The sequence below is a fragment of the Corapipo altera genome, unplaced genomic scaffold (genome assembly GCF_003945725.1).
Source record: "Corapipo altera isolate COAL_440 unplaced genomic scaffold, ASM394572v1 70, whole genome shotgun sequence".
Lineage (NCBI taxonomy): Eukaryota > Metazoa > Chordata > Aves > Passeriformes > Pipridae > Corapipo > Corapipo altera.
The window spans coordinates 5388533-5413580 of NW_020884911.1; the positions used below are offsets into that span (position 1 = coordinate 5388533).

Consider the following 25048-nt stretch of genomic DNA (forward strand, 5'->3'; position numbering starts at 1 on the left):
ATTTATATTTGGTTTATGACAATATTTAGCACTCAGGGTTCAGCAGAGAAGATTTGCTCATGAAGAGCAAATGTTAAACTGAAAAATGCGGACCAAAATCCAACAAGTATGACCATTTGATTTTAATATTCCACATTTAGAAATTGCTTATCTATATGGACAAAAATCTTCTCCAGATTTAGAATTGATGCTGACAACATTAGAGAGGGAATGCTGAGCTTTCAGTCTTAAGGCAGTACCTGACTGTAAAGACAAGGATGAGTCCTCTGTGGGAATTAATTTCCTGCATATTGCAGCAACTGAGATTTATCAGTTCCTCAGAAAGATCTGTGTTGACCCCTCTAGGAGATACCATATGATGCCAAGCAGATTGGGTCAAATCCTATGGGGCAGCTGAACTGTTCTTAAATTATTCAGCCTGGAAACAAACACTATCCTGGGTAATTCGGGTCATTACCAGCTCCTGGTGAAGTAAAATGATGTACTGTAGAGATGGGTTTGTCAGAGAAACTTAGAATTTTCCAAATCTTAATGAGAAAGATGCATTAAAAAGCTTGAAATAAATACCATGTGAAAGTTTAAAGGGAGAGACGCTATTATGAATTTATTTGCTCATCTATAATTAAGACTTACTTTTTCCTGCAGCAATGATTCTTTCTTTAACATGCATAATCATTGTACTGTGTAATGCATTTTCTAGGGCGTGGTGATATTCCTTGTCAGCCAGAAGAGCAGTGCCAGCATGAGCAGCCACCTACCAGTGCTGGAACTAGCAAAGGGTTGTATTTTCCCCACTCCTTATATGACCTGCAAAACTGTGTGAAAGATCAGCATAAAGAAGTACTTAACCAGTTCAAAGTGAAAATCTGTTTTGATTGTGTTGGCTTTTGGGAAATGTAGCTTTTTTTTCCTGGAAAGCTGGGCTGATTATACACCCACAGCTCTGTAGCCAGCCCTTCAGACCAAGCATTTTCTTTATGTGCCTGTCTTCGAGAGCCCCCAAACTATGTTAATTTTATTACTAAAGTTAAACAGATACATCTCAATTTATGAGTTTTTGCAGTCAGTTCCTATGGAAGCATCTGTGTGGATTGGCCATAAATGAGAACATTGCCAGTTGGATGGAGGAAAGGAGAGTGTGGAAATGTTTCTGCTGGGTTAAGAGCAGTTCTTCTTTGCTCAGTTTCCCTTCCTAGGCTTTAAAGAGGAACTAGAGGAGTGTCTGTATTTTATCATTAGTGTGTACAAGGAAAAAGGATTCTCTGGAAGTTGAACACTTTTTCTAAAAAGCTTTTATGACTTGGAGCATCCAATGCCAATATTTGTGAGAACCAAATCATGGGGAAGGACAAAACAAAGACCTGTCAAAAGAAGGAAACTCATTTCTTGTATGCTGCTGGCTGTGCCAGCATATGTGATGGCCATGATGTCCAGCCCAGAGATTGTGATTCTTGTAGGAAAACCCATGTATTTCTATAGTAACCACTGCTGTGCTGTCTAAAAGTACTTTAACATGTAGGACTGTGCTGTTCTAGCAGCTGGTAGCAGGCAGTTGTCTCGTACAGCTTGGATTTGCATGTAGCCACAAAAAAGCCACTTTTATTTTTGTTTGCCATTTTCTGAAATGGAAGCAGGTATTGCATTCCCAACTTCTTGCTGGTGCCACAGATTTATCTTGGTTCATCCTGGGGTTATAAAGCCCCACCTAGAAGTCTGGCCTGTGGCCAGTGCTAGAGGGGAGCTGTGGAGCAAACCTCAAGAGCCTTCTTGAGGTGTTTGTTTTTCTTTGCAGGCAGAGGGGCAAAGAAATAAATAGATGGGAACCCAAAAGGACGTGTTGAAGGCTGGTTTGGGGCACCAAAAATTTCCTGATGGCTCAAAGGCAGCGATTTTTGAAATACAGATGCTGAGAGGAAATCGTGGAGCTTTAGTCCCACGCAGAAAGGTGATCTGGTAGAAGACACTTGCAGGGAACAGAGAGAGAAGACTGAAGAGCATTTAAAAAAGCCATATGTGAACCTTAGATTTCAGGAAGAAACCTTAGGTCCTGTGAATAAGCCTGGCTAACTTTGACTGTTTTGCTAAATAATGGAACTAAACAGAAGGACTAAAATTGTTCTCAGGCTTTTGGATTGACATATAATTTTGAAGACTAGTTTGGCCTTGTCTTGTTTTATAAGCAAAAGGGTGGCTGTTATCACATTCAAATTCCATTTTTAAGAAACATCAGATAACTCAATTTCTCTCCTTTCCATTTGCTTTTTTAGCAAAACAAGTTTCATATGGGTTCTGTAATGAATGAGCTGGAGCGAGTCAGTAAAGGTGGCTGTGTTTTGACTGCTGCAAACTGTGTATTGACACCCTGCACTGTGCAGAGCTGGGTCAGTTTGGCTTTAAAGACTCTTGGACGCTTTCAAGGTAAGAAAGAAGAATCACTGCTTCTGACTGAGAACCAGTTTGGACATTCTTAATACAAAATGAAGGTATTTGTATATGGGTTTTACTCTGTTTTAAGTTCACTCTGCCTTTTCTGTGCAATAGCTTTTATGTGTTGAAGGTCCCTAGAAGTGTGTGAGTTCAAAAAAAACCCAACAAAAAACACATCCCAAAAGATTTGTTTCCTAGTTTGCTCCTGTGTAGAAGAAAGGAATTAGCTAAATACATAACGAAAAACTTAGGATAAAACTCCACAACACTCAAGCCTTACCCCCCAAATAACAACATAAACAGTGAAGTCCACATAAGGGCTGATCAGTTATCACCTCTTTTTTTTGTTCTGTTGGCAAATGCACAGTTCAGGGATGGGTGTCTGTTGCTCCTGAAGCAATTACCTGTGCAGGTATGGGAAACCCTTCTTCTTGGAACTCAGATTATCATTTCAGCCTTCCCATGAAGAGATAGCCTTTGTTGCATATTCTCAGAGCCGAGATGGAGACGATCAGGTGATGGTTCACTCTGTTGACACAGATCCTTGGACATGTCATTTAAGGGCTGTCTGGAACCTGATTTACATGAATGTAAATCAGGAATTGCCTCCAATGAAACACAGGAAGCAAGTATAATATAAACAGCCTGCCTTTTTCTCCTAAATCGATTTTCTGTCTCTAAAGTGGGGGGTATTCATGAATCTTTTCTTTAATGGGTTCTTGATTGCTTGTGCAGAAGAGAAATGCTATGGTGATAATCTTCAAAACAAAGCCTACAGCCATTTCCACTTTCTTTGTTATCATGCTAATAGACTTATTTCATTACTTTAAGTAATGAGAAGTTCCCCTGGCTGTTTTATCCATAATTAATCACAGCGTTTCTGGCTTAAAAACAACTTCCTTCGTATGTTTAGCTGTTCATTATTGCCCTTTAGTTAGTTCCATACAATGTTTTAAATTCTGGGTAAGTCAATGATTTTTTTGTTTAGCTAAAGGTATGCTTAGACCAACGCCCTGAACTCCACAGAGACACCATCCCAAATTAATTCTCCAGGTTGCAGCTGCATGATCTTGCTAAAGAAGTGAGTAATATTTTGACATTTAATATTAAATGAGTTATCTTTGAAAAATGCTTCCCTGCCCCTGGTGTACCTCAGGCAAATGGAAACATGCTTAACGTGCATAATGAAACCTTGGTAATGGAAAAAATGGGGAACAGGGATGATCTATCAGCATCCAGAATCTGCAGGACACAAAAACTGATGGTTAAATGATGGTGAGGTTAAGACATAAACTAATCAAAGTGATTGCATTTAATTGAGGCCCCCTTAACAATACAGCTGTAATTATTCTTAATCCCCTGCAAGTGTATAAAAAGATTTATGGCAAATGTTTGATTTTTTCAGCATTGGAAATTAGTTTATGAGATTTTCAGTGGCACTGAGCACATTGGATTTTCCAGCAACTGACTTAAGAGAGAATTTCATGCTCTTCATTTCCTTTTCCTCAAATTATCTCTCCCTACTTTGGCCACCAAGCTACACCATTAATTCCAAAATTTACTTTTAATTTTAACAAAAATAAACAATCTGCTGATGTTGCTTGAGGAGTTTTCTGGAATTGCAAGCCCTGAGATTATGGTAGGAAGAGTTTGGACTTCATTACTTATCTGTCAAGTATGTGCTTGGCTTGAAAGGCAGAGGTTAGGTAAAGAGTTGAGGTCTGAAGTAAGCATATAACAATTTTTCTGAAATACATCATCACTCCTTGAGGACATTTTGCATAATTCCCTAATTGTGAGCAATTCAGCTTTCCCAAACCTTTGCCAGTGAAGCCTTTACACCATCACATGCCATCTTTTGTCTGCATCTGTATCTGGCTTTATCTGCACGTATCAATGCTGTGTTTCCGGTAAAGAACATTATTGCATATGCATCTGCCTGACTCAGAAACCTGTGATCTGTGTGTTATTAGCAACTCTCTCAACAGAGCAACTGATTCACCTCTTAAAAAATGTCTGTATCAGAATATCCGAAATTTTCACAGGGGCTTTAAAGACATTTAAGGCCCAGTTCCATACCAGGTGCCGAATAGGCTTTGTCTGAGCAGGTCTAATTCCCATTGTTTTCCTGAGTGGTTGTGATTGTCGGCTACTAAACCACTTGGGGCCATTAGGGAGTTCAGCTCTTCCTCTTCAGATACTGCATGCTAGATAATTTTCCCTCAGGTTAATTGATTGCCAATCAATTTAAGGTAATTCAGACAGTTGTAGTAACTATTCCCCAGATGCTTGTTCGAAGCTGTAAATATTTACTGCTTGTCTTAATTGTCTTACGGGCAAGCAAGATGGAAAAAACACCATATAGGAAGTCTTTTAAGCAAAGGGTGTTTTCAGCAGGCAGGAGGAATAGATGGAGTAAGATACAAAAGGATAGTCACCACCAAACAGGAAGCTGCTTAGTCTGATCCATTTTTAAAGTTTAATGATTAATGTTGCAGAAAGAAAAAAGAAAAGTTTCTCAAGTTGTTCCTATTAAGAGGAAATTGCCTTGGTGGGACACACTTTTATCCAGAATATTTTAAGTAAAGCAAAGGTCCCGTCACTGTTTGCTATGTCAAATTTATGATGTCTGCAGTATAAGTCTAAACAAGGAAAAAAGGCTGACTGAGCACAAAATTAACATATTGTGGCCCTTATGGATTATATTAGTCAGGAAATAAGAGAATTACATAGAACAGTGAGTAAACTGCTTGGCTTTCAGGCCTGGAACTGTTCATTTTTAATAACAACAAAAAATTAGAAATGTTCTGGGAGGATCAGACCTTTGGAGGACAACCTGGAGCACTTCACTGCCCGTGTGCTGGCCCACTGGGATGCACATGATGTTGACTGGGAGAGCTGGAGCCTCTCAGTGAGCAGAGGGGAAAGAATCACACAAGGAGAAGGGCTTGTACTGCCACTGCCTGCCCTGTCCCTCACGGGGGACAGTCAGGGATCCACTGCTGCCAGTGCCTCCAACTTTGAGAGCCCTTTTGGAATTTCAGACCAATGGGGGAGAGTGGAAATATTCTGGCAGTCCCACTGAGAACACCGAAAGCAAACTGGGTCACTCGGGGTCTCAATTTAAAGCATAACTGGTGGTGAATACAAACATGTGCCCAAGTCTGGAGTCCACAGCTGCTGAATCCTGCTCAAGTACCACTTCTTTGGTGATGCCTGTGAGAAAGGAGCGAGCTAACAGAAACAAAGTGGATGCTAGATAAGACCAGCAGCGGGGAATGCGTATTCTTATGTAACACAGCACCCAACACACTGCTGAGACATTGCAAAAGAACTAACGCATCTCCAGGTTATTCCCTTCAAAAATAAAAACTAAATAGCAGAGGATGTTGTTTGCTTTAATACCAGTCAATATGTAAATAATTTCAGTTTTGTCTTCTGATTCTATTTCTGTGGTCAAGGACTAAGCAGGATTTAAGGATTTAATTTTATGATAACTAGAGCCTGTTTTCTGTTTTTCTTAGGATGAGTTTGTTACAGAATCTCTTTTTGCTTAACTGTGATGGAATATGAAATTACTAGGAACAGTGTGCAGAGAAAGTTTTCCCTCCAAAACTCACTGCCTATTGGAAAAGTAGTTTGGAACTTTCCCAACCCTAGTTGGAAAAGCAGGGCTAAGGATAGGACAGTGCATCATTCAAAAGCAAAGAGCATTAGACTTCCTGAGTCACCTACAGTTGAAGCAATGAAGTACTGAGAAATGCATCTTGAAACAAAAATCTGGGCCAATTTAATAGATGAAAATCAAACATCAGAGCTGATCTGATGAGTGCAGTATACAGCTCTGCCACTGATTACTTTCAGCCAGTTTTTCATTTTGATTTGGTTTGAAAAGTCTGGTAGAAGTGGTAAGGATTCCCACAGCAGGTCTTGGGTTTGGAATGATAATTTCAATAGTAATAATTCGATTCCAAACCTTGGATCCACTAGAAAAATGCATAATCCTTGAATTGTGAAAACAGCCTATCTGACCTCCAGGCCTGCTTGTTAATTATCACACCAGTTAAAATTCTGCATTAATTTTCAAGAACCCCCAGCATTTTCATGTTTGAATCATGGCTGTATTAGGACAATGTGTTTCCTTCCCACCCTGGCTGGAAAATTCTGCCCTTCCATCCCAGCAACACCTCAAATACTGGTGTGCATATCGTACCCACCGCTGGCTTTTTAATGGCTTCACTTCCACCTTGTGGGTTGCATGGACAGAGTCTCCAGACCCTGACTGAAGCCTGAATCCCTCCTGGATGTGAGTAATGTGCATTGCCACAGGTCGTCCCGCTGACGCAAGTCCCAGGATCCGGTGACGCCGATGAGATGTTTGTGCCACAGGGAAAGTTGTCCGTGCCATGGTCAGGACATGTTGTGGTTTGTTGGATATCATTAAGCCAAGAAAATTCAGAGAGGACTGGCAGGGTTTCAGACTCACCTTTTCAATGCTAAATTCCTTCCTCTTGTCTTCACTAAGCCTCTGCTGCAATGTTATTGTGGGATGAGTGAGTAATAGCAGCAATTGATTCAAAATAATACCAAATCAGGAGCACAGGGTTTTCATTCACCAGTTGCTTCATACATTATTAGTACAGTTAAGCACAGTTATCCCTTGCTTTTTGTCATGTGAAGAGTGACATGTACCTGGAAGGAGAAGGACTCAAATGCTGATGTATAAAAGCTTGTGTAGGAACTTCTTCACTAAGATAAACTTCATTAAGATAAATTTCATTGAGATAAATTTCACTTAAAACTATTGCAGAGAAGTCTGAAATTGTAAACATGAGTGGCTATCAAGAAATATTTCTTGGTCATTTTATTTAGGTCATTATTCAGGAGTTTTGCACTCCTGAGGGTTCGTCAAGAAACCTTTAGAATATAACAATTGAGGTTTTGGTGTTCTGAGGGAAATTTTGTTTCTGATTTTCAACACACCAATTTGAGAAGTGTGGAGGGGTTTGTTAAGTGTTTTGATATTAATATATGGGCATTTATATATATTAATATGTGGGTTTAATAAATTTTTTCAGTCCAACAGAGAGAAAATTCTCCAGCCCTCAGTGTATCTTCACTTAAGAAAGGGGCACGTGGTCAATGATTTAGATGGCATTGGTGACATGAAACAAGCATTGACTCTCATAGACAGAAACAACTGTTAATTTACTTTTATCAGCTCCACATGAGAAAGAACAGCCTTTCAGTGGGTGCTGTCAGGACATGTCTATTCTGTGCAATTCTCTCATTGCTCTTGAAATCATAAAGCTGCTGCTTTCAGATCATCAGTGTCTGGGGACATAACATCTTATACTCTGGATGTGCTGGAGAAAATCTCTTTTTTAGAGGTGAAGAAATGGATGCCTTTCTGCTTTGTATTTTGTTAACTGAACCGAGCTATTAGAAAATAATCTGGTTGAGCAGGAACTGAAGCAGACATTTTCTGTGTCTTTCAAGAATATGTGAACCTCCCAAATTACATCCACATTTTGGCACGCAGCGGAATATATATTTTGGATTACAATATGACTTTACCCTGCACTTTCTTTTTGTTCTAAGGATATTTTTGAAACAAAAGGTAGTGTTTTGAAATGAAAATACCTTGAAATTTCATTACTTTGTTTTTTTCATAAGTATGGCTAAATGAAATATTTTGGCACTTCTGGACTAGATCTTCTAATTTTGAAAATATTTTCCTCTGGTGAATCCAATATATATTTTGAAAAAGACATTTTGGATAGTTATATTCCTTCTATTAATCACTATTCAAAATCATGCAGTCAAAATTTTAAACATTTGCAAATTATTCTGAGTCACTGAGCTATGATAATGGAGTAGTAGATAATACTCATAATCCTTTGAAAGGAAAATGATGTGTGTCTGTTGGCATATAAATTTTTAATGCAAGAGTTAAGGTAATAAAAAATATGTAATAGGAAAAATGAAAATTTAAAAGTGTCTGAAAAAAAGAGATTTTCAGTGAAAACTTATTCAGCCTTCAGGAGGAAAGTTGTAGAAAATGGAGTCGCTTGAAGTAGTTTTATTTTCAGGAAGGAAGAGCAGTGAGGGGCAGAGGCCCAAGATGGACTTTGCTTGCCCACTGCTCCATGTTACATTACTCCAAATATTCCTGAGAGCTGCTCAAGCTGCTGTTTAGCTGCTGTTAGCTCATGGAATATCCAGGCAAGGTGTGCCTCTGGATGTGGCCTGTCACCTCCTGGTAACTCAGGGCCCTGACCCAATGCCAGAAGGGAAGAGTCAAATCAACATCATTGAATCTCTCAGGGCCCATTGCAAACTCACCCGGACAATAACAATAGTATCTTATGGCTTTACAGGCTCCAAGTAGGTCCTGTTTGAGATCCACAGTTTCCTCTTGGCCCCCCCATTTATCCTGACATATCCCATGAATGGAAGTTGGCCCATCTTCTTTTGAAGGGCTTAGTTCATAGTCCTGGCCAAGGCCTGGCATAATTTCATGAAGTTGTTAGTTATGCTACTCTGCATTTTAGAATTTTTGATGCCTTTGCTGCCATACTCGTTCTGTTGCTGATTTCCATCCTGCAAAAGCTGAGGAACAAAGAGGTGGTGAGAGATTGTGGAGGAGCTGGGAGTTTGCACCCTATCTTTGCAGTGGAACTACCCTCTGTAGTTCCAGGCCTTTGTAGCTGAGGGTCCAGGAGTCGTTCCTTGGACAAAGCACCTGAATTTGTTAATAGCCATAGAATCACAGAATGGTTTGGGTTGGAAGGAACCCTAGAGATTATCCAGTTCCAACATCCCCCATTAGACTAGACTGCTCCAAGCCCCATTCAACCTGGTATTGAACACTTCCAGGGATGGAGCATCCACAGCTTCTCTGGGTAACCTGTTCCAGTGTCTCCCCAACCTCGCAGTAAAGAATTTTTTCCTAAAATATAATCTTAATCTCTCCTCATTCAATGTTGTCCCCCCCTTGCTTTGTCACTATCTGCAAATGTAAAAAGTTGATTCCCTCTTCTTCATAAGCCCCCTTTAGGTACTGGAAGGTGCTGTAAGGTCTCCCCAGAACTTCTCCAGGCTGAACAATCCCAGCTCCCTCAGCCTGTTTCCATAGGAGTTATTAATAGTGTTGAGGGAACTTGGGCCGAGACAGGACTCGAGGAACTGGCACAATAACACTAAATCTTGCCTGAGCAAACTAAGAAATGTCATTGTGGGAAAAATGTTATGAAGGCAATTACTGTACCTGCTCATTAAGTGTGTGTGTGTGGGAAGCTGGGCCAGGCAGCAGGGCTGGGTGTGACAGGAGGCTCCCAGAGGAGACATGCAAGGCCAGTGGCAGCACAGAGGGGAAAGCAGGTGCAGCCCTAAAGGCTGAGAGCTGTGACTCTGGCACACCTGAGAAGTAGGCAACCTTGAAAGGCTGAGAGGGAAGAGTTAAGATCAAGCAACATTGGCAGGAAATTCGCCCCCAGGGCCAAACATGCAGCAAGGGAGATGGGGGTGGCACAGATATGTTTCCTTCTCTACCTTCCACCCCCACCACATGTGCTTACTGCATGTTACAAGCTATAAACAAATCTATTTAGACTGAAAAATAAATTTCTTTTGTCCATCCTGAAATTTGGTTGGGTTTAGTTCTTTTTTTTTTTTTAATGGTAACAAAGAAGAAAAAGTCGCATTCAGGAACATTTGGCACACTTTGAAAAGTTTTATTTTTTAAAAAAACCCCTTCTTTTACGTGTGGAAAGCTCTTCAAACTACTAAAAGCCATGACCTCCTCAAGGGACTTTCATTAACACCCTTTTACCTTTGCTGGACCACTTTATAATATCTCTCCCTAGAATTTTCAGAATGATTTAGGGCCCTGACCCAAAGCCAGTGGGAAGAGTCATATCAGCTTCAGTGAATTAGGTCCTTAGAGTCCTTTGCACAGCTGCCAGCTCACTAAACAGGGTGTAATATGCAGGCTAATAAGCTACTTAAAAAACATAATGTGAGCATAATTCTCCACTTCATTACATTGGTTTTACACGCCGCTAAAAGCCGATGGAGTTCCACTGGTGGAAAACCAGGGTCAGAGAACGGAGGCTCCCCCCCTGTGTAAGCCTTTTAAAACTGGTTTCAAAGATCAGAGGCAGTTAGTCCATATCATATACGAGTGCTGGGCCTGATCCAAAGCTCACTGTACTCCACTGGAGCTGTTCCATCAGGCCCTAGGGATATGTATGTCTATGTGCACAGATGGGGATGTGCCTCTGTGTCAATCCATCCCTGCAGTTTATCTGTTTTTACCATCCCCATCTCTGCAGTGACTAAGAGCCTGGGTGACTGAGGTTAAGCAATATGTAAAGTCCCCAAAGCCTTGATCTAATATATACTTGCTGATCCTGTAGTATAAAAATAAATGTAGGTTAGCCTATGATCAGTGGGACATATACATTCAAGCATGCAGAACACACACACAGAAAGAGCAGGGCTGTTTTCCATCCAGTTGGACAGGTTGTGCCATTGGCAGGACACAGCAAACTGCTGCCAAACAGGCATCTCCCATTTTTTAATTCTCAGGCTCTGTTTTTATATGCTGCTGATGGATATCGGATGAATTGCTCATTGTAAATCAATAATACTTCATCTACAGATTAATGAGGAACTAAAACTGTTTCTAATAAATGTTTAAATGCTTAGCATTTTTCAGAAACCAAGCCTTTTATGAGGAATCCTTTTTTTTTTCCTGTTAGGCAAGAATGGTATACAAACATTTGGGATAGCCTTGTGAATTGATGAAAAGGGAGAGGGAGAGCAAATGGACAGGCACGTTTTATAGCTCTTTGCTTTATAATTTCAGCCATGTTGTGCAGACAACAGAGTTATAACAATCAGTAGATAAGATGCACTATCTGTTTGAGTGAAAATGAATGCTTTTCAGAAAAGCAACCTTACTATTGAATAGTATATTCTCTGTTTCAGATTGTGTCCTACTGAAAAAGTTCTCTGGAAACTGCAAGGAGGAGAAAAAATTTCATGGTTTGCCTCTTTGGAGTGTCTAAGCCTGAAGTTTTGCTTATTAAAAAAAAAAAAAAAGGTGTCAACTTAGGATTTTTTTTCCCCCCTAGTTTTGTATTTAGGAATTCTCTCTGTGAAGTAATGAAAGATGAGGGTGAGAGATGAATTTGAAATGAATGGGACAGAAACAACTGATTTTTATAAGGAACAAATGTTTTATCCTCCTGAGGATCTATATGAAGTGAAATTGTGTGTCAAAAGTAGCAAAGCAATACAGTGGTCAGTAAACTGCAAACCTTTGCTGTTCATCAAACAAAGAAAAGCAATGAAATGTTCTTAGAATTTCCTCTTTACTGTGCGAGGAATGAAAATAGCCCAAAATAATGTGGTGGGTGAACTGTATACACCAGGCAATAAACTAAACTTCCTGTCTCTAACAAAAGGCTTCTCTTTATAAAGTGCCAGCACTTTTAACTGCAAAACATTGGTATCCAATTCTCCTTTAGCTCTTCAAGAATGTCTTCTGAGAAGTTTGTGATTTGGCATTTGGCATTTAAATTTTTGGCTATTTTCTTCTTTTTTGGAAACATAATCTGCTGATAGATGAAGAGCATAAGCTGTACTGTTTGGAGGCCTGGATTCCAAACATTTTGGAGAGCAAACCACTGTCAACCTTTGATCCATCATGCAGACCCCCTGCACAACTGCATAGAAGTGAATTTATAGATTTTGTTCTTTTGTGTGTTTTTGTGGGCTGATTATGGACCTACTTAAGCACTCACATTCCATAGTTTGAGTTATATAAGCTTGGAAGTTCTTTTCCCCCTTCCTGATCCCGCGAATAATTCATATCTCCTTGTCAATCATATTTAGTGATAGTGGAGTCTCCTAGTCAAAAAAACCCTCCATGTGTCTCTTCCACCAGTTCCCTATCAGTGTTCCTTTGCTTCAATGATAGATTGACCTTTTTTCCTGAGCAAAGGCTTTTAGATTTGTGCACTCATGATTGTATGTATTTCCCCTCAAAAGATGATTCTTTTTTCCTGGAATAACACAGGAGAATATACTGCTGAAGACTGAAGCCTGCCAAAATGTTAAGTCTGTCATCTTCCAGTGATGGTTTTGGAGGTGCTGACACCTGTCTTCTGTAGAAATTTATCTGTTTTTGTCACCACAGCAGCACAGGTGACAAGAACTGTTCTGTAGAATCCAGTGGGCAATCGAGTTTTACACACAGGCCTAAATTGGATACACATGAAGTTGTAGTTCCCCGTCTTCAAGAGATGCCTTGAGCTGAATTAAACCATGAATTGGCAAAGGGTTGTCAGGGGGCACTTGGGAGGGGCAGAAGATCTCAATCAGTGGAGAGTGGCATGACCCGGAGCATCTAATGGTTTAAATCGGCACAGCTGGAGGGGAAACTGCTTTTTTTTCTCCTGGAAAAGCACCCTCCGAGTTGCTCCTTCAAGAGCAGGTTTAGATTGTGCTTTAGGAATGAGTTTTGTGCTGGAAAAAGGCCTGTTCCAGGTAAGCAGTTTTCATCTTGATATTTGCTTGCACAACTAAGTTGTTTTAAGATGAATCTATATGAGGCTGGAGTACATGGGAAACGTTTTGTAGTTTCACTGACCTGTGGGGGAGAGAAACTGGAAAATGCGTCTGTATTGTGTCTGGAGTGGCTGAGGATTAATTATTTTGTGGGTTTGTGTGTTGTTTGTTTGTTTGTTTGTTTTTCCTTGTGTGGCTTACACTTAAGTTGATACTCAGGGGTGGTTGGGTTGTGGGTTCAATGCTGGCTGGAGCTGCAAAGAAGGAGGTTAGGGTAGACCTGGAGAAGTGGCTGCTGGCAGGCTGAGATCAGCTTGGCCTTGAAGTGCAAGGATTGGTTTTCTGGACCTTCTCTAAAGCCTGGGATGCTTGCAGGAAAGGTGCTAGGCTTGGACTGATCCTCTGAGGAGGGTCTCTGACTTGTCAGTGGGATCTGTGTTCTCTTGAGAGTTTGACCATCGTGAATAGATCTGTAAAACCTCTACATGCAGACTGGTGAGGTCAAAGTATTGCTACCTGGTTGTGCCAGTGCAGGGTACAAGATGACTCCAGGTAAATAGCTGTGATAAAAATTCTTAAAATTCAACAGGGGTTTTGCTTGCTTTAAAGGAGATATTGGGATGGTGTTGCAAAAGGAGGCAACAGGTGACTAATGAGTGCTTAATTACCATGTACTCTAGGAAGGAGGCTGCTTTAAGAGAAGCACCCTGCTCTGCTGTGTCTGTTTAACTTGCCCTTTTGCTTCTTCTTCGTTATTCTCCCTTTGTATTATCCCTCAGTAGCTGTTGAGAGGAGGCAATGCTCCCCTCTGTTCCCTCATCTGTCTGTGAAGGGCTTAGAGGTATTGGAACAAGGGAATTATCATTGCTTTGAGGGGTCGAGGGGAGTCTCAGCAAAGAGTTTTCTTTCCCATGTTAAGAGTAAACATAAGGGTAGAAACAGTAGGAGCTGCCACCCCTCACAGAGGTAAGAACATGCCAATATGCTATTCCTGCAAGAGGCAGCAGATCCCACTGAGTTGGGAGCTGGTGGGAGGAGGGGCATTTTCCTGAACCACTAATTCCAGTGTAACATCCTTGGGTCTGTAAATAGCGATGACTGTCTGGGCCCTTGCACTGTAGGCTGCTGATCCTGCCTTGAGGGATGCAAGGCTCTATCTGTCTTACAGCCTGACCCAATCAATTCCCCACGTGTTCTATGGGGCAAGACAAGGCCCTAAATGAGTATCTTGAAGGCTTTTTACTGATTTGTGAGTTTGGGTGTTTTGTTTGGGTACTGTGTCCATCCTTCGAGTACATGTGCTGTATATAGAGTTGCTGGGAGCAGGGAACAGACATGGGCACTGGGAGCACTTCCAGCCCTTGGCTGTGCTGGGAGTGGAATGGTTTCCTTCTGTCTGAAGTCCAGTGCTTTGAAATTGTGTGAACAGCATATGCAGCTTGCAGGATAAAGAGGGAACACCTCGCTTCCCTATGCAACTGTATTTCTTCAGACAGTGTTTAAGGGATCCGATTTTGACCTCCCAAACACCCGTGTTAGTTGACACTGGTGAGAGTTACTTTTACTCACACACGTGAGACCAGGTTCAGTTGAAATCTCTTGGTTTAACAGCAAAAAAAGACTATCCAGCAGCATTCCTGCTTGCCTGAAATCTTCAGAGATTCATGTGCTTGGCTCAGCGTGGCTTGACATTTTTCTGCTGTTGGAATATCCATGAGAAAGAACAGCCAAGTGACTGAAGAACACAAGAAATCTTAGTTTGTCTGGCACAAACTAGTCTGCCACCATAAAAGATGAAAACATAAGAGAGGGGGGAGGCAGGAGGAGTCCACTCAGCTGTTTCAATTTTCAACATGCAGTCTGGGCTGCTTTCCTTTTGGTTATCAGGGAAAGCTAAGAAAAGTAAAACAGCGTTGCTATTCTGTGAAACAAATGCTTTAAGACAACTTAGGTCAACCAGTCAAGCTACGGACAGTTGTGGAAGGAGTTGATGTGTCTATTAATGATAGAGATCGAATTAATACAGTTTCCAAGTGTTTCATATTTAAATGTGGCTCCAAGTTTGTTGTGCATAACAGGACAAATATAACTAAGGTGGAGCTGAGCACAAGAGCTGGAGTCCAGCCCGTTTTAGGAAGCCAAAATAAACACTTAAACAATATTTTAAGCAAATACAACACTTCACGTGGACTTTTGTGCAAATTACCTGCAGTTTCTGATGCTGGCTTTTAAAAGGGTGGGGGGGGAGATGGTGACATATCCAGAAAGCTGATGAAAATACTGTGGGGTTTGTCCTGATCTTGCTGTGTAAGTCATGTCTGACTCCTTAGAAGTTCTGGATGAGCGTTGCCTGGCCTTTCTCACTGGGATGTATTAGGCTAGATTTGAATTTTTAAAAAGTGTAATGCCAGAATTTGCTGGGTGGATGCTCAAGTGAGGATCTGGCTGTGAGGCTTCTCACTGTGAGTTGCTCTGCTTGTGGTTTAGAACAAGTCTCTCTGTTTCCCACTTGCTCTTTGTCCTGAGGCTGCCAGCTCAGTACTTCTTTATCTGTTTTATTCCTCCCTCTCTGTTACACAGCTTATCTTTTCCCAACTCTACATATTCTACACTTGTCTAATGAGCTGTGTCTGTGCTTGGCATTTTTTGCTTAGGCTATAAAGTCCTTGGAGCAGATGGGTTTGCCCACTGCCATTGTTTTATCCCTTGTAATAAACATTATTGCTAATAATAAGGGATTATTGTTACCTTAAATAGGGTTTTTTTTTTTTTAAACCCAACTATAGTGTAATCTCCTCCTTTACTGTAGCTGATGACAACACTAAAGGTTTAGGATTTGCATCTTTGAAGCTTTTATAAAGCCTCATGCAGCAGGGCTCTGGTTTTTTGCAGGGTCTCAAGGTGCTACTGTTGTATTACTAATAAAGTGGTTATAAAACAAAGTTATTTAAAGCTACTTTCTGTTCTTGGTGTGTTATCTACTAAAAATCCTTACCAATCCTCTGCTTCTGCTTGTTTTGGTGTTGGTTTTTGGGTTTTTTTGTGGCTGTAAAAGCTCACTGATGTGTGCTAAGCTCTGAAGAGACACTTTAATTACTGTACATCTGAATGGCTGTCACATTAGGAGTTAAAGATCTCTATTTCAAGGAAAGAGGGATTTTTATGTTTCTAATATAAATGAGTATGCTTCAGCCTTTTTACCAAATTCAAACTGCATGGAAGGGTATTTTATAATAGACTAAGAAGGCAACATAAAATTAAGTAAAGCTGGGTCTGGTGCCTAAAAATATTTGGCAGAATTCCCTGGAAAGCCACATTTGAACATTTTTAATATATATTACAAGGCAGACAAGAATAATTATCTTCTCTTGAAGTTCCCCAAGTGAGAGAAGTGTATTGTAATGCCCTTTGAAAGAAAATAATATGAGTTGCCAAACGATTATGTTGTGGAACTCTTCCCCTCCCTGTCTCTCTTATCCATCTGATTGTATGCAAGAGAGAAAGAATATGGTACAAGTGGATCAGCTGTGCTTATGTTCCTTTTTAAAAGACAAAACGTAACACCTTGAAGTAGGTGAACCTGCCAATGCACAGAGGAGTCCTTGTAAAAAAATAGTTAAGGCAAATATTTCTACATGACTAAAGCATAGCACTGCTACAGATGAGGCACCTTTCTTACAGTTCTATTTAGTGAATAATTGGGGAAAGTCAAGTAAGTTACTCTACTTACTCTTTTTTCTCCTCCCTTCGATGTGCAGTATTCAAAACCAGGAATGTTAAAGCTCTTTTGACTTGCCTTTTTTTAGCTGCTATTAAAATGAACAGCAAAATCTTAGCAGTGGAAGCTGAGACAAAACAGTGTTAAATGAACCTTCAGCAACCATTGGTATTTTAAGGGACCTTAGTGAATGCCCAAGTACCTCAAAAATTGTTTCCATGAAAATCCCCACAGAGGTAGATGAATGGAAGGATGTACTTTTAGATGAGGCAGAGAACTTTCTTAACACATGGAGATCCTTTTAGAGGCAGTAAAAAGACTCTTAGTGACAGATATTATGGCTTTCATTTTTTTTTCAGTCTCGTTGTGCCTGTTAATAGATAGTTATGAAAAAGAACAGTTGTACCAGCCTCTTCTTGTGGAGCTTGTCTTGTCCATCATAAGCTGGTGATGAGGAGTGTAAAGGTAGCCAGAGTTAAAAAAAGATCCCCAAAAATCAAAATGTGATTCTTGGAAACTTCTTAGATGCAAAATTTACAGTTAATTTCAATGTATTTGTGATCATATCTATGGTGAATGAGGAAAACCTGAATTCTGATACTGAATTCTAGAGGAAAGGAGAAGCATGGGCCCATGGAAGGAACATGGGGATAGAGGGGCTCTGGGAGAGGCCAAATTCTCTGCTGTTGTGGGCTGGAATTGCTGTTACTTGGATAAGAAAAATTCCCTCTGATTTAGACCAGCCAAGAAAGGTCCTACAGGGTCTTGAGAGCGCTGCAGATATGTGAGCCTGCAAGTGAGGACAGAAAACTAGAGATATATGGAGGGGCAGTGAGAGAAGTTTTGGCTGCAGCATTTAAAGTCAGAAACAGGGTGGGAGGCAAAGCTGTGATGGGAGCAATGATGCTGAACAATCCCACCCTGGGAAATCTGTCTGGCTGAGGGACTGCTTTCTTAATTATTTATTTTTGCAGACCAGAGTATGTGAAATTAGACTGCCTTATTTCAAGAGGGAGGTGGGAAAGCTGAAGAGCAGTGTTTATTTGATTTAGTGGAATCTTCTATATGAATATGTGTGCGTGGTTTGTGTATAATCTATTTCAATGAAGATCATTCAGTTAATTGGGTGTTCAGGAGAGATGGTTCAGGTCAGTCAGAAAATGCTGATATACTGTCTTTCAGATGAATGTCCTTGTGCCTGGCCCGTTGCACAGAGATGAGGCACTTGGGAAACATCTGCAAATTTAACTTTTAGAAGTGTTCTAATTCAATCTGGATGGGACCAGTAAAACTGTGGTTTCATTTTATGGGTAACAAATCGATCCTCAGCATACTTCTCTGCCACACTCAAACGTGCTGCTGTGAGTGTGTAACTCTATCTGCCTCTGCCACTCGTGACAATATTCTTGGACCAGCCCAGAGCTCAGCACAGCCTGAGCACCACGTATTTATCCTCCTTCTTGGGCAGGTTTTGCAGTTGGCACCCAGCTCCGTTTTGCAGCTGTTCTTCAGCATGTGCCACAGTCGTGTTCTGAGCACACACAGTTGTGTCGCCCCGTAATGTTTGTTTGGGAGATTGGCTGAGGCTTGTCATTCCTGGTGCTGGGAGAGGACTAACTGTCTTCATGCAAATTGCAGTGATTTATGTTGCATGTGGCATTAGAGGTGCTGCAACTGCAGAGTGTTAATTGCTGTTACGGACTCAGCTCCACAAGCTTTCAGGGAAGTTGGTTCCTGGAGGCTGCCAGCAGTAGGAAAGGTAAGGGATGATGCACTGTGGTTGAGAGGGAAGGTTTGGTCGTGATGACAACTTCATTCTTCTCTCTTCCTGTCCTCTCCCACTCTGTTGGCAGAGCACAGTGTATCAGGATGGATCTAAAGGCTTTCAGGAGTTGATCAATGCTACACAAACCCCAGGATGTCCAAAATGCAGCACAGGAGAGTTCAGTCCTGCAGAGAATGGGAGGAGGAGGTGGTGCTTTCCCTATCTTTTGGGATGATGTAGCAGTTGGTTGCTTTCTACTGATGCCAAATCCTCTGCTCCACCTACCCCTCTCTGCTCCCAAATTTTATTGGCTTTGGGAAGAGGGATTCTCCAGTCAGCTGACAGTGCAGGAGCTCAGCTGCCTTAGCGGTGCCACCATGTCGGCTGTTGTACATTTCTCAAGTCCTTTTCTTTTTTTTTTAATGTGGCAGATCAGAGCTTGCAAAACAGGATGCCTTGGAACTTAAACTAGATGAAAACAAGCTACAATGAAAGTGAAAAAAAAACATATCATTTTACTACCAATTGAAAATTAGGACCAGATGAAGCCTCTGAAGCCCTGGGCATTTAATTTGCTGGAGTCGGTCACTCCTCTGTGAAACCAGCACTGGTCTGTGTTCTCTGCACATAAGTGATATCTTTTGTTTGTTTGTATTTGACATAATTGGCTGAAGAAAATAATGAGATGGATTGTTTTGGTTTTCTTGTTTGCATCAACTTTACATACAAGTGATTTACTTTGCAAGCCACTATGATAGGGTGTCCATAGTTTACATGGCTCAGAAGTCCTGTAGGACAAAGCTATCTGATGGAGTGCTGCTCTGGCTGTGGAGACAAGCTTTCTGAATAAACAGGTCAATGCAGCTTGGCAAAGGCTGGGTTGTTGTTGTTGTTTTCTCCTCTCCATTTGCATGCATATGAGTTTTTATCAGTCAGAGCCAGAAAGAGAAGTTGCTTTGCAATCCAGCCTACTTGTTTGGTTTCTGGGAAGTAAACACACCTTTTCCAAGGGACTCCTCGCCCAAGACTTTCATTGTGTGGTGCTCACTGACCTTCTTAGTTTGTGGTCATATACACATATCTCTGAGTTTATTTGGTTGTCAGGGTTATAATGGACTTCACACAGCTAAACACCATTGTTCTTTGAAAATTAATAATTATTTGACTTTTCACGCTGACAAATCGATTTTTCCAGATATCAAACTGAACTGCTTTTTGTACTGCCTGTTTTCAGATTTGCTTCTGCCTGAAAAATTTGGTTTCTGATCTGAATATTGGTGACTTAAGAGAATCAATCACGGTCACAGTACAGGAGAAATCCTCCATTTTTGCATTTGCTTGTAGTGTTTTGTATAGAATGTGTTTTGAGGCAAGGTTTTGGTACTGATCTTTTAGGGGAGTTAAACTCTCAAGCTATTATAAAAACATACCTTCACCAACCTTCGTGAGGATTTTATGCCCTTAAAGACAAACAAACCAACAAAACCCCCTCATAGATGTAGCCAGTAATAAGAAATGGAAATACAGGTATCTGTACAGGAAATGTGATTTTCATACCATGGGTAATATTCATTTGGAGAAAAGTCAATAATTTTTTAACTCTTGCCAAATGCATTACAGTAAAAATAGTGATTAAGAAGTGCTGAAGCTTTTTATTTGCACAAAGTGATTTTGCTTTGTTTAGTGCAACTAACAACCAAAGCATGAGTCTGCTTTGATTTAGGGCAAAAATATCTTGAAATAAGAAGTGAGGAGAATCCTACAATAAGGCAATTGGGCTTTTTGGTATTACATATTGTTAAAATGGGTACCTCCCACCCCAAAAGGGGACAGCCTTTTGTTCTGGAGGGACATTTCTTGCTAAGATGCTTGATGAGAGTTAATAGCAAATGTTCAGTCTTAGCCTGGGGTATTGCCAGGTGTTTGCCAGCCTGGTTGCAAGGATGAGCTGTGGTGGGATTACCCAGCCTTGGGAGCTGAATGCTGGCTGGACTTTGAGGGCTGAGGAGCTTGGGAAGTACCAGTGAAGCAAAGCACTCAGTGTGTGTCACTGAGTGACCTCTTCCTTCTCTCCTGTCTGAACAGTGTGTGGTGTCGCTGATAGGACCTGGAATAAGTCATTTATACTGGGAGAGGGGCAGATATAAAAGGAAAAAAAGATGTTGAGAGGAAAAAAATTATATTAAGGGAGAACTATGAAAGAGATCCCCTCTACCCTTGAAGAAGCACAAAATAAATGCTCTCTGTCTCAGTGCAGTTGTTATATGTGAGCCCTACCAGTGCACATGTTCTACTCCTGTCCACAATATGTTGGTGCCTGCTGGCACTGGGCTAAATAAAACCTGACCAGCAACAGATTGGGTACATGGTCCTGGGCTCTGTGTGGAGCTCTCCAAACAAGCAGGCAGGTGGATGTTCCTGTTCCTGGGTACCCAGGAAAGCTGGAGCTGCCCTCCAGAGCAAAGAGAGAAGGAAGAGGGTGATGCCCACTTGGCAGCTGTCCAGATTGGGAAGGTGCAGTGGGAGCTCTTCATCCTTCCTGCTGGAATTTGTTCCCAACTGCTCCCTCTGATGCAGAGTGTGAGCAAATTGCACTCACAGGACAAAATTAAGTCCATTCAGTGTGTTTTTGTGTACATAACACTTCTAAATGGAAAAGCTTGAGAACTGTTTTCTTTTGGCTTTGTTCTGGGTAAGTTTAATGTGGTCCTCTGTAAAGAAAACAAGAGCCTGGAAACCCAGGTCTCCAGGAGACTCTACTCTATTAGATAATTTTCAGTGTGTAGTGATCCCACACATAGATCTGAGGGAGCTCAGGCATGCAGCTGGAGTTTGAGCATTGGCTGGATTTGCCATCTGTCTCCAAGCAAGCAGATTTTGGCTGGATGCTCTGCTTCATATAGCTGAGTGTGACTCTGCTCCTCATCACCTCTGCACTGGGCTTTCCATGAACATTAATGGAACCTGGGAGAAAACTCTCTCCCCTTCCTGAGAAGGCACTATAATGTCATGCCAGTTGTGTTAGATCAAGCTGGTGGTGTTATAATGTTTGGTTTTTCTTTTCTGGGCTGAAACTCCTGTTCAGCCTGAAAATGCAGAGGTTTGCTTCTGTTTAAGCAGTGTTAGAGTTGCTTATGTTTTAACCCCAAATCCATGCAAACTTCTCACTGATGAAAAGGCACAAAGAAGACCCATATTGGTGTTCTGTTTGCTGACATGGCACTCCTAGAACTCCATTAAACTGTAAGAAAAAAAAAAATTAATTAGTCATTGTGCATCTCTCCTCAGTCTGTTATTTGCCGGTGGGTTAAAGGTATGTGTATTGACTTGGCAATGGAGGAAAGTTTTGGATTTCATTAGAGCCTGTAAAAAGTTTGGACAGAAAGCCTCAAGGGTACTCTCATGTCCTACCACATATATGTGCTCTTTTGTGATTTTTTTTAAAATGGAGATTTTCATGGTTGTGTTTACAGCATTCAATGAAATCAGGGATGAGTGGGCAACAGGAGGCCAAATCTTCCCTTCTTCTAGGCTAAAATGTGTGCACGAAGTTGGATGCTGGGATTTTTTTTTTTAATTTCTATTTGTTTTCCTAACTTCTACCTAATTTATTCATCACTGTGACATCACTAGAAAGACAATTTATCTTGTTTTTTGTGGGACTAACTGTTGATGTTAATGGGCTAACACTGGGAAAATGCTGAGGCAATTATGAAGGTGTGCATTTATTTGGTTTTAGTTGGGGGGGTTGGTTTGTTTTGGGGGGATTTTTTTGTTTAGTTTTTTTTTTTTTTTTGATTTTGGGTGAATTATATAGGGGAAAAGCCTGTGTGTGGGATCTTGTCCTTATTTCCAGGTTTTGAACCAGCTGACACTTCTATAAGGTAGAAATACTTACTCTGTTTCTCCTTTAAGAGTGTAGGTGATAATTTTTCCTTTTGTAAGAGGTTCATTATCTCAAAGATTAACTTGCCTGTAAGTCAGAATAAAAGCTTGATATGTTAGTAAAGCAGAAATTCAAGCAGTCTGACACTTGATCTAGATAAAATGAATACCTAATGGCTTTCATTGTTCATCTTCTGACTTGAAACACTTAATGACTTCAGCGATTCTTCTACTTCTGAAGAAGTACAAAAAGAATTGAAATTGGTATTTCTGGAGGAAACATCTACACACAACCTGTTTTTTAGAGGGAGAACTGTTCTTTTTTGTGAACAGAATTCTGCTGTTCTCAAAAGACCACCTTTCTGGTGAAAGCCATTCTCGCAGTAGTTCAGACAAGACTTGTGTGCTGTGCCTTGGTTGTTACATTTTCAGTTTTCACACATTGCCAAACTGCTCTGACCACAGGAATTTTTCTCTAGTTTGCTTTTAACTTTTATCTCTTTGCTCATGGTGATTATTTCTTATTAAAATGCTCCCATCAACAGAGCAATTAATTCTCCATAATTTCCAAGTTGCATTGGCTTTGACTTTGTGAGTGGTTAATCTGGTGCAGTATCAGGAGATCAAAGCAGTCAGGGCTGAGCCCCTCGAGGCTCTGCTGTGGGTGCATCAGTGCTGGTGGGGAGATGTACTTTGGACTGAGTATATCCCAAAACCTTGGAGAGAAGGTGCCTTAGCTGATGTGCCACACCAAACCACACTGAGGCAAGCCTGGATGGGATCTGTGGGGACAGCTGGTGGATCTGCTTCAAAATTGCACTGTTGCTATGATTGCACTGATGCTGAAGTGGATGCAATGTTTGGTTCTCACAGATGCAGTCACTGGTGTGTAGACCAAAGCCTAGTGGAGGATATAATGTCCTGTATTTTCTGAAAACTAGCTTGTAGCTAACTAGTGATCTGCTTGATTTTGCTGTGCTGTTTGTTCTTAAAGGAAAGCCCTCCTTGCTTGTCAGAGGCAGGGAACTCTGGGCTGTCAGTGGCACTATAGATGTTACCTAAAGCTTGGTTGGATATCTTTGATTTGACATCCTGGATGGAAGACAATCAACCCAGCACTTTTCCTATGCATTTGAAAACCCTGTGATAGTAATTCCTAAATGCTGCAGTTGCTGGGACTGCCTTGTGCAGGCACATAAAGTGTCTTCCCTGTGCAGGAAACCCACACAACTGTCCCACAGGTCAGTGTGGAATGAAGACAGATTTAATCACAGTCCTTGCCTCAAGACATTTATGGTTTGAAACCAGTGAAGGGAAAGGGTTGGAGTGATTTTCCCAAAAGTAATGCAGGGATCATCTGCCCAGCTGGACTTAGATTCTGCATTTTTTTAGCTCCACTGTCTTCATGTTGGCCTGTGCTGATCTTTCTCTAAAATAGGCAGAATTGGCCTTTTAAATTGCTTATTTAGATGTCTCCTGTTCTCCCACTTCTTCAGCATCTGATGTTGATCAGGAAATGCTCATGGACTGCGCTTCCCTGATTTTTTTTTTTTTCAGTGTGGTCCTTACTAAGGATTCTGTTGCCAGCTCTGTCTCCTTCCTGGAGCTCAGGGAGCAGGATGTGAGTGCTCTTATACACTGGTCCTTTCTCTGCTGGACTGATTTGAGAGCTGCACATGGATTTCTATCCTTCTGCACCTGTGAGGACATGGGCTCCTCTGGGTAACTACCATACACAGTAGCACTGACCCACAGAAACTTTCCCACAGCTCCAAGAGTGGAGACTTTGTATGCAGAGAGGAGGGAAATGGGGTGGAGTGAGAAATGTGAATTCATGTGCTTGCTCTGCAAGAGTCTTCCTGGGTGGCCTTGAACATATCACTTACATCTTTCCCTTTTTTCCTGCCCCTCCTTTGCTTCCTTGTGCTTCAGTCTCCCACCTGTAAAATGAGGATGGTTAAACTTCCTCTTGCCCTTCCTCTGGCTTAGCCATTGAGGGGATCAGCTCTCCACAGCTGATGGTCTCTCTACAGCACCGAAATCAATGAGGCTGACCTTGGTCATGAGCTTCAGTGTTAAAGTAACAGATGTAACAGAGGTGTTCAGAAGCCAGAATTTACTGTAGGTTTCTAGGATGGGATTTTCCCAGTTCCTGAAGACCATCCCCACCTGTCAGGAAAACATCAGACTGATCACCTAGATACCCTACGAAATTCAAATTTAAAGGCCCCTGAACCAGTGGTTTGACTTCAGAAGTGCTCAAGACCCAGCAGTTTGCTGTGAATATGGTAGTCATGAGTTTGGGGCACTGAACACTTTTTCAGTTGTCACAGATTTAGAAGGACTTCAGAGCCTTGCTGCGGATGTGTGAGGTTGTGGGGTGGCAGTGACTGTGTGTGTGTTTTCTTTTCCCTTTAAACCACTGATTCAGTTCAAAACTGTAGCTCGTTCACAGGGACCAAGTACGTGTGCAAAGTGACTCGATTCATCAGTAGATTCCAGACTGCCAAATGCATTTGGTGGTCTTGGTTATCTTCCAGCCAAAAAACTCAGAGGCCTGACAGTGTGTATGTATTTTCACACATAGATATTTTGGCATTTTAGCTGTCTGTGCTCACTCTGTAGAAATGTGGACTGAGCTGTTGCAGGAGTGAGGGGGTGGTCCCAGCAGGTCA

General features: G+C 41.3%; 1 long non-coding RNA gene across 1 annotated transcript; it reads left to right on the top strand.

Annotated features, from left to right (window-relative positions):
* Positions 1-1654: 1654 nt before the first annotated feature.
* On the top strand, positions 1655-3509 carry LOC113952154. The gene is made up of 3 exons (XR_003529412.1): positions 1655-2418; positions 2795-2942; positions 3416-3509. It is a non-coding gene; the product is annotated as an uncharacterized LOC113952154 (long non-coding RNA).
* The last annotated feature ends 21539 nt before the right edge of the window (positions 3510-25048 follow it).